At 42.7% G+C, this 10,051-nt stretch overlaps 1 long non-coding RNA gene across 1 annotated transcript in view; it reads left to right on the top strand.

The window, feature by feature from the left end:
• Positions 1-9,014, top strand: part of LOC122451289 — a 13,020-nt gene extending 4,006 nt beyond the window's left edge. Inside the window, exon 3 of the long non-coding RNA XR_006272364.1 lies at positions 8,978-9,014. This is a non-coding gene — a long non-coding RNA (uncharacterized LOC122451289). The remainder of the gene's footprint in view (positions 1-8,977) is intronic.
• Positions 9,015-10,051: the final 1,037 nt, after the last annotated feature.

Genomic DNA, 10,051 nt, shown 5'->3' with positions numbered 1-10,051 from the left:
AAACAAAAAAAGAGACACAGATGTACAGAACAGACTTTTGAACTCTGTGGGAGAAGGCAAGGGTGGGATGTTTTGAGAGAACAACATCGAAACATGTATATTATATATTGTGAAACAGATCACCAGCCCAGGTGGGATGCATGAGACAAGTGCTCAGGCCTGGTGCACTGGGAAGACCCAGAGGAATCGGGTGGAGAGGGAGGTGGGAGGGGGGATTGGGATGGGGAATACGTGTAAATCCATGGCTGATTCATATCAATGTATGACAAAACCCACTGAAATGTGAAGTGATTGGCCTCCAACTAATAAAAAAAAAAAAAAAAAAGACATTAGGACGCACACATGCCGAGGAAAACCACCTAGACAGACAGGAAGACAGCCGTCTCTAAGCCAAGGAGCAAGGTCTCAGAAGAAACCCACCCTGCTGAGGCTTTGCTCTTAGACTGCTGGCCTTCAGAACTATAAGCCAACACACTTCTGCTGTTTGGGCCACTATGAATGGGTCTGTTTGTCTGGGGGTAAAACCTGCAACTAATAAAGCTTTTAAAGTGACTGGGACAGGGGCAGCAGGGAGTCACTGATCAACAGGCATAACGTTTCAGTTAAGCAGGAAGAATCATCTCCAGAGACTGCCGTAATACACTGTATATACAGTCAACAACAACGTACCGTACACTCAGAACTTCATTAAAAGGGAAGATCCTCACGCTAAGTGTTAAGGAAATGACACAAAGGAACTCACAAAACGGAAACAGGGTCACAGACTTAGGGGACGCGCTTGCGGTCGCCGGGGGCGGGGGGAGATGAGGGGAAGGGACAGCGAGGGCGCTGGGGATGGACAGGCACACGCTGCCGTGTTTAAAATGGGTGGCCAACAAGGACCTCTGCCCAACGTCATGTGGCAGCCTGGATGGGAGGGGAGACCGTGGGAGAAGGGATACCTGCACATGTGTGACTGAGCTCCTTCACTGTTCACCTGAAACTCCTGCAACATTGTTAATCAGCTATATCCCAAAACAAAATAAAAAATTTTTTAATTTAAAAATGAAAAAAAAAAAAAAAAAGAGGGAGAAAGAAACCTCTGTCTGTGTTTCTGGCTGTGCTGGGTCTCTGTGGCTGTGCATGGGCTTTCTCTAGTTGCAGCAAGCAGGGGCTGCTCTTAACTGTGGTACGTGGGCTTCTTATTGTGGTGGCTTTTCTTGTTGCAGAGTTTAGGCTCTGCAGCACACAGGCTTCAGCAGCTGTGGCTCCCAGGCTCCAGAGCACAGTCTCAGTAACTGTACACAGGCTTAGTTGCTCAGAGGCATGTGGCATCTTCCCAGGCCAGGGGTCAAGCCTGTGTCCCTTTCATTGGTGGCTAGGTTCCCAACCACTGGACCACCAGGGGAGTCCATAAACCTCTATCTTATTTAAACCACTATTTAGTTGGTATCTGTTAAAGATACCAAATCACTATTGCATTACTATCTTAGATTGTGTAGATTTTCATTTGAGAATTGTAACTTTTACATTATGTTTTATAACCACAATTATTTAAAAATTCATTTTATGCTTCATATATTTCAGTGTTCACCAGTAATCCTTATGTGCCTCAACACCATCCCTTTATTAAGCATCTTAGTCTTAATCATGCCCCATGGCCCTGGTGGTGTCTTTTCATTACAAAAGGAAGAAATGAGTGATATATTCCCAGAGGTCTTCATATTTGAATGGCAATTTTAAAAAATTGAAATATAGTTGATTTACAGCATGGTGTTAATTTCAGGTGTATTTTTGCAGATTATACATCATTATAGGTTATTAGAAGATAATGGGTATAATTCTCTGTGCTACATAGTATATCCTTGTTGCTCACATGTTTAATATATAGTAGTGAATGGGGTCGCTACGAGTCGGACACAACTGAGCAACTTCACTTTCACTTTTCACTTTCATGCATTGTAGGAGGAAATGGCAACCCACTCCAGTGTTCTTGCCTGGAGAATCCCAGGGACGGGGGAGCCCAGTGGGCTGCTGTCTATGGGGTCACACAGAGTCGGACACGGCTGAAGCGACGTAGCAGCAGCAGCAGCAGCAGTGGATCCCGTGCTGCTGATTTATCCCCCACCCCCTTTCTCCTTTGGTAACCAGAAGTTTGCATTTTATGTCTGTGAGTCTGTTTATGTACACTCATCTGTTTTATTTTTTAGATTCCATATATAAGTGATATTATATAGTATTTGTCTTTCTCTGACTTCTTTTACTAAGCATAATATTCTCTAGGTCCATCCACATTGCTGCACATGGTAGTATTTCATTCTCATTTATGGATGAGTAATATTTGCATATGCTGCTGATGTGCTCAGTTGTAGCCGACTCTTTTCGACCTCATGGACTGTAGCCCACCAGGCTCCTCTGTCCATGAAATTTTCCAGGCAAGAATACTGCAGTAGGTTGCCACTTCCTTCTCCATATTCACATCTATATACACATATCATATCTTCTTAATCTAATCATCTGTTGATGGGAACTTGGGTTGCCTCCATGTCTTGCCCATTGTAAATAGTGCTTCAATGAACACTGAGGTGCCTGTATCTTTTCAAATTATTGTTCTCTTTTTTTTTTCTGAATATAATAATCTGGAGTGGAATTGCTGGATCACATGGTAGTTCCATATTTAGTTGTTTAAGCTCTAAACTGTTTTTCATAGTGGTTGCACCAGTTTACATTCCCACCCAGAGTGTACAAGGGTTCCCTCTACATCGTCTCCAACATGTTGTTTATAGACTTTTTTATGATAGCCATTCCGACTGGTGAGGTGATTCCTTACTGCAGTTTTGATGTGCATTTCTCTAATAATTAGTGGTGTTGAGCATCTTTTCATGTTCCTGTTAGCCATCTGTCTTCTTTGGGCAAGTGTCTGTTCAAGTCCCCTGCCCATTCCTCACCCCCTTTTTTAATTGAATTGTTTGGTTTTTTGCTATTGAGTTTTATGAGCTATTTGTATATTTTGGATATTAACCCCTTGTCAGTCGCATAATTTCCAATTATTTTCTCTCATTCTGTAAATTGTCTTTCTGCTTTGTTGATGGTTTCCTTTGCTGTGCAAAGGCTTTTAAGTTTAATTAAATCCCACTTGTTTAGTTTTGCTTTTGCTCCTTTTGCCTTGGGAGACTAATGCAAGAGAATATATCCACAGTTTATGTCTAAAAATGTTCACTTATGTTCTCTTCCAGAATTTTATGATTTCATGTCTTCCATTTAGGTCTTCAAGCCATTTTGAGTTTGTTTATTTATTGTGGTACAAGGGAATGTTCTAATCATATGCTTTGACATGTGGTTGTCTAGCTTTCCCAGCACTTGTTTTTTTTCTCCATCATATATTTTTGCCTCCTTTATTGTTGATTAATTGACCATTGGTGTGTGGTTTTATTTCTAGGCTCTCTATTCTGTTCCTTCATTTTGTCATGTCTATTTTCTGCCAGTATGACACTCTTTTGATTATTGTAGCTTTGTGGTATAGTCTGAACTCTGGGAAGATTATACCTCTAGCTTTGTTCTTTCCTCTCAGGATTGCTGTGGCAATTCAGGGTCTTTTATGGTTCCATATAGATTTTAGGATTATTTGTTTTAGTTCTATGAAAAATGTCCTGGCTATTTTGATAGGGATTGCATTAAATCTGTTGGCTGCTTTGGGTAGTATAGCCATTCTAATAATATTGAGTCTTCTAATCCAAGTACCTGAGATATCTTTCCATGTCTTTGAATCATCTTCAGTTTCCTTCATCAGTGTTTTATAGCTTTCAGCATATAAGTCTTTTACTTCCTTGGTTAAATTTGTTCCTCAGTATTTTAAATTTTCTGATGCAATTTTAAATGGGATTTTTTTTTTACTTTCTCTTCCATGTCTTTATTAGTGTGCAGAAAAGTGTAACAGATTTTTGTATATTAACCTTGTATCCTATAACCTTGCTGAATTCTGTTATTATTTCTAATAGTTTTGGGGCGGAGAATGACAATTTGTTTATTTTAGAATCCTTTCTTTTTGGCTGTATTGTCTGGCATGTGGGATCTTAGTTCCATGACTGTGTCACCTGCATTGGGAGCACAGAGTCTTAACCACTGGCTGCCAGGGAAGTCCCATGTTTTAGAATTCTCGAGTCATTTTCCTTCCCTCTTAGGTCTCGGGGGATTGCTTTCTGTTGTTATTTTTGTTACCTTCTGGGCTGAAGTTTGCTTTGAGATCAGCCTGGTCATTTCTTCTTTTGGAATAACCTGACTTCTGCTGGGGCACTTTTGGATTGTAAACTTTATACTAACAACTTCACAAAGATTATGTGGTAGCAGTAGTCAATATTAATCATTTTTAAAAATACTATAGACCCTTTATTGTGTAGTTCTTTGGTTTCCATCTTTCCATTTTCTTGCTATATTAACTTTTCTTTTTATTCTTTTATCTTCAGATATGCCACCTGTCTAAACTCATTCGTCCATTCAACAAATATTAAATAAATGTTGGTCACCATTCTTAATATTACTATGTGCCAGATATTGTTCTAGATACCAACAGTAGAGTAATGAACAGGACAGACAAAGTTTCCACTCCATGAAGCATACCTTTTAGTGGAAGGAAGCAGAAAATGCTTAAACAGAAAACTAAGCCAGATCCTTCAGATCCTTCAGATGGAGATATGTTTTAGGAAGGAAAACCAGGATGATCTAACAGCGTGACTGCCAGGAAGCAGTGGATTAAGGACTTCAGTGTTTGAGCTGAACCCTGAATGACCTGAAGAAGCCATTCATCCATGATCCTCAGTTCCACTTTCTTTGTCTCATGAAAGCCCAGTAGAGGACTTCTGAAAGTGGATTCCAAAATATATCTCAGATTAGATCAATTCTCACCACCTCCACTTCTGCTCCTCTAGACCAAGCCATCTCTCTTTCTCCACTGGTCTCTCTGCTTCCACTCTTGCGCATACTCTCTTGAAGCTGCTTTCCTTTACCATCCATGCAACTTCCGAAGAATCAGTCAGATTGGGTCACAACCTTGCATAAATCCCTACAGTGACTTTGTATGACAGAGTTATTTTCAACCGGAGAGCACTTATTTCTTCTTGTGCTAATAGAATTACCTAATTTTAGCTAGGAGGCTTCCCTGGTGGCTCAGTGGTAAAGAATCCACCTGTGAATGCAGGAGACATGAGTTCAATCCCTGGGTTGGGAAGATCCCCTAAAGAAGGAAGTGTCAATGCACTCCAGTATTCTTGCCTGGGAAATTCCACAGACAGAGGAGTCTGGTGGGGCTTCAGCCCATGGGTTCACAAAAGAGTCGGACACAACTTAGTGACTAAACAACAATTTTAGCTAGGCACATTTCCCAGCTTCCTTTGCAGCCAGTTTTGGTTACATGACCAAACTCTGGTCAACAGGATGTGAACAGAATTGATGTGAACAACTCTAGATTGTGCCCTTAAGAAGAAAAGAATTGTCAGGACTTCCCTGGTGGTCCAGTGGTTAAGAATCCATCTGCCGATGCAGGAAATATGGGTTTAATCCCTGTTTCAGGAAGACCCCATATGCTGTGGAGCAACTAAGCCTGTATGCCACAGCTTCTGAGCCTGTGTCCTAGATCTCGTGAGCCTCAAATACTTAAGCCTAGAGGCTATGCCTGCTCAGCAACTAGAGAAGGCACCACAATGAGAAGCCCGTGAAACTCAACTAGAGAGTAGCCCTTGCTCACCAAAACTAGAGAAAGCCCACACACAGCGACGGAGACCCAGTGTGGCCAAAAATGAATAAATATTTAAAAAGAAGATGAAAATAGCTGTCTTTTCCTTCTCCTTTCCCCTGGCTCCCATGGGGACCATGTGGTGGTGACCTGCCTTCCACCGTATATGGTGCAAACTACGGGAGATGGTAGGAGAATGAGAGCAAAGGTGGTTCCTGCCACGGTGGAGGCCCTGGGGTTGCTTACTTTCAGACTGAAAAGAAAGAGAGAAACAAACTTCCGTGTTACTAAGACCATTGCTACTTATGACTGTGAGCAGAAATGCTGTGTGGTACTTCTGGGTCATGTCTTAAAAGAATAGATCACCTTGCATGTCTCTGACTTTGCTGTCTAGGGTACAAACACGATGACAGCAGAGAGCAGCCATTTGGGGTTCAGAAGTGGAAGCAGTGTCCTGAGGATGGTATAGCCACTGCCTGACCCTAGGCTGGTATGTGAGAGAGAAATACCTTCTAACCTGTTGGAACCTCTGTACTGTTGGGGCCTCTTTGTTACAGCATCTTAGATCCTACCTAGCTGATACGTTTCCTTTTGCACTTAAACCGGAAGTACTTAATAAGAAGACAGGATGTCTACCTCATAGGGAAGCCAATGCCTAGCACAGTGTTCGGAACAAAGGATGTACTAAAAATAGCAGGGCCCTGTCCCTCCCCTCACTTCACTCAGCACATCATTTTGATGCCTGGAAACCCTAAGGTCAATGTGACTATGTTTTAATGGGAAACTAAATTTTGGTAATTAGAAAATGTTGTTCGTAAGAGGATCACATCACTGCATATGTTTGCCAGGAAATGTCTTGCTATACTTTTGACATTAAAAAGGTTCCAATTCTTTGGGAAAGTGAAGCATTGTTGATTTCATGCCTTATAACTGTCACAGATAGCTCTTTATCCAATCTAAGCCTTAGTTTTCTCACACTTCTTAGAGCGCCTACAGGAATGAATTCATTAGACATTCAGTGGCAGAAGCTTGATGTGTTAGTCCCGTGTGGTGGTACCAGTTCTTTTCTTGCACAGTTAAGTCCTGTGAATGTCAGCCCACTGCCAGGGCATTAATTAAATTGGGCAACAATCAGAGCTCTGACTAGAAAATCCACGGAATAGTGGAGAGAGGCCTCATCTTGCTCAGCCTCCTCCAGTGGCTGCCACTACAGGGAGAAAAAGGCAGCCAGGGGGATTTCTACCAGATACGAAGGATATCGGTGCTTTGCACACATTATTTCCTTCATTCCTCATGAGGCCCCCTTAAAATCAACATTATGATCCCCATTTTATTTTTAAATTTTTTTAAAAAATTATTTTATTTTTTTGGCTGCACTGGGTCTTTGCTGCTGCTGGTGAGTTCTCCCTAGTTGTGGTGCATGGAGGCTAGCTACCCTTTGTTAACAGCGGTGCATGGGCTTCTCATTGCAGTGACTTCTCTTTTGCAGAGCACAAGCTCTGGGTGACTGGGCTTCAGTAGTTGCAGCACGTGGGCTCAGCAGTTGTGGAGCTCAGACTTGGTTGCTCTGTGGCATGTGGAATCCTCCTGGACCAGGGATCAAACCCGTGTCCCCTGCATCGGCAGGCAGCTTCCCATCCACTGTGCCACCAGGGAAGTCTGATCCCTGTTTTACTGATGAGAAAACCAAGGCTTGGGAGACTTGGCTGTTTATTCACAAATGCTGAACAGGGGAGTTATGAAGCCAGATTCTCTTGCGTTTGTTAAAAACTCATGCTCCCTCTACCCGCAGACCCTGCCCCCTATCCCAGGCTTCTGACAATGTGATGAGAGATGTCAGGGAAAGGTGTTCCCAGGCCTGAGGCACTATGAGCTCAGTGTCCTTATCTGAAAACAGGGGCGCTGGGGTTAAGCTAGATGACCTCAGACTCTGTGAAACCCGCAGCTGGTGTAGGAATGACACAAAGTGCTTTCCAATCCGCACTTTGGACCAAGGTCTACAAGCCTGTTCCTTGTAGCCACACATACCCTTGGGCTAGAGCTTCCCCACAAGCCCCAGGAAAGCCAAGGATCTATGGCTTTGTTTCCTGCATGTATATTGAGCGCCTTCTAGGAGCCTGACCTTGTGCGGTGTGTGATTCCTGGCCTCACAGAGCTTATACTTTAGCAGCGGGCACAAGCCAGAAACAAACAGTTACACATTTTAAAAGGTATTTAGAAAGAAGCAAATAAGGCTTTGAGAAAAAAAAGAGTAACTTGACTTTAGAGAAGGTGCGGGTGAGGGGCAGTCCTAGAAGCTTAGATTTTGACTGACTGGTCCAGGCTGAGCTCCAGGCAGAGGGAGCAGCTTGTGTCAAGGCTGAAAGCTGGAGAGAACGAACCAGGCTCAAGGACCTGAGGCTTGAGTAAGTGAAGCTAGAAATAGAACCAGGCTCCAGATATGCAAGGCAGAGACTGAGAGCTGTGGTAAGGAGCTTAGATTTTAGCTGAAGTGCAACAGAAAAGCCAGAAGAGGATTTTAAACAGGGAAGAAGAGTGATCCAATACCCTCACCTTTTAAAATCCTCATGCCTTTTGGGGATAAATTTTTGAAGTATAACTTAAGTTCAGAAAAATCCACATATTGTAAGTGTTCAGCTCAATACATTTTAATAGGGTGAAGATCTCTATTTAAACAGCACCCAGATCAAGAAACAGAACATTACTGCAAGTCCAGAACCTCCCCTGATGTCCCATCCCATTCGTGTATCCACTCCTGATTCATGCTAAAGACGACTCCTGGCAGCTTGCAAGTGATGAAGATCAAATTTTCGGGAGTCTATGAACTGTTTGTTAAACACAGCAACTATCAAAAATTTATATAAATTTCTAATTAGATACATTGTATTAAAAGAAAAGGTTGGAAATTTTAGAAATTAATGTATAGTAGCAGAAAGCAGATTAGTGTGACCTGGAGATGGAGGGGCAGAGAGGGAAGGAGGAAAGGGTCACACAGGGGCACTAGGAAATTTGGAGGTTGGTGGATGTGTTCATTATCTTGATCATGGTGACAGTTTTGTTGGTATATACCGAAATCAAAACTTGGTGTGTACTGAAAATCATGTATAGTTTCTGTATGTCAATTATACTTCAACAGAAATGTCAAAAAGAAAGGTGCCTGGAATGTTGCTTGCTAAATATTTGTTGAGAAGCTGGATAAATTCAGACAAGATTATGAAGGTTCAAGAAAGAGTGACACTAATGGAGAAAGTCAGTCAGTCAGTCAGTCAGTTCAGTCGCTCAGTCATGTCCGACTCTTTGTGACCCCATGAATCGAGAAAGTAGCATCTACCTATATACACTACCACGTGTAAAATAGACAGCTGTTGAGCTGGAATCAAGACTGCTGGGACAAACATCAATAACCTCAGATATGCAGATGACACCACCCTTATGGCAGAAAGTGAAAAAGAAGAACTAAAGAGCCTCTTGATGAAAGTGAAAGAGGTGAATGAAAAAGCTGGCTTAAAATTCAACATTCAGAAAACTAAGATCATGGCATCAGGTCCCATCACTTCATGGAAAATAGATGGGGAAACAGTGGAAACAGTGGTTGACTTTATTTTGGGGGGGCTCCAAAATCACTGCAGATGGTGATTGTAGCCATGAAATTAAAAGACGCTTACTCCTTGGAAGGAAAGTTATGACCAACCTAGACAGCATATTAAAAAGCAGAGACATTACTCTGCTGACAAAGGTTGGTCTAGTAAAGGCTATTATTTTTCCAGTGGTCAAGTATGGATGTGAGAGTTGGACTGTGAGGAAAGCTGAGCACAGAAGAATTGATGCTTTGGAACTGTGGTGTTGGAGAAGACTCTTGAGAGTCCTTGGACTGCAAGGAGATCCAACCAGTCCATGCTAAAGGAGGTCAGTCCTGGTTGTTCATTGGAAGCACTGATGTCGAAGCTGAAACTCTAATACTTGGGCCACCTCATGTGAAGAGCTGACTCATTGGAAAAGACCCTGATGCTGAGAAAGATTGAGGGCAGGAGGAGAAGGGGATGACAGAGGATGAGATGGTTGGATGGCATCACCGACTCAATGGACACTGGCTTGGGTGGACTCCGGGAGCTTGTGATGGACAGGGAGGCCTGGCATGCTGAGGTCCATGGGGCCCACAAAGAGTTGGACACGACTGAGCGACTGAACTGAACTGAACTGAGCTGGTGCTGCTGTCTAACACAGGGAGCCCAGCCTGACACTCTGTGATGACCCGGAGGGGTGGGGAGGGTAGGGAGACTCAAGAGGGAGGTGCTATATGTGTAATTATGGCTGATTTGCATTGTTGTGTGGCAGAAACCAATA

The sequence above is a fragment of the Cervus canadensis genome, chromosome 1 (assembly GCF_019320065.1).
Source record: "Cervus canadensis isolate Bull #8, Minnesota chromosome 1, ASM1932006v1, whole genome shotgun sequence".
NCBI classification, from domain to species: Eukaryota; Metazoa; Chordata; class Mammalia; order Artiodactyla; family Cervidae; genus Cervus; species Cervus canadensis.
Note: the sequence above shows the minus strand (reverse complement) of the source record. Positions and strands in the feature narration are given on the sequence as shown.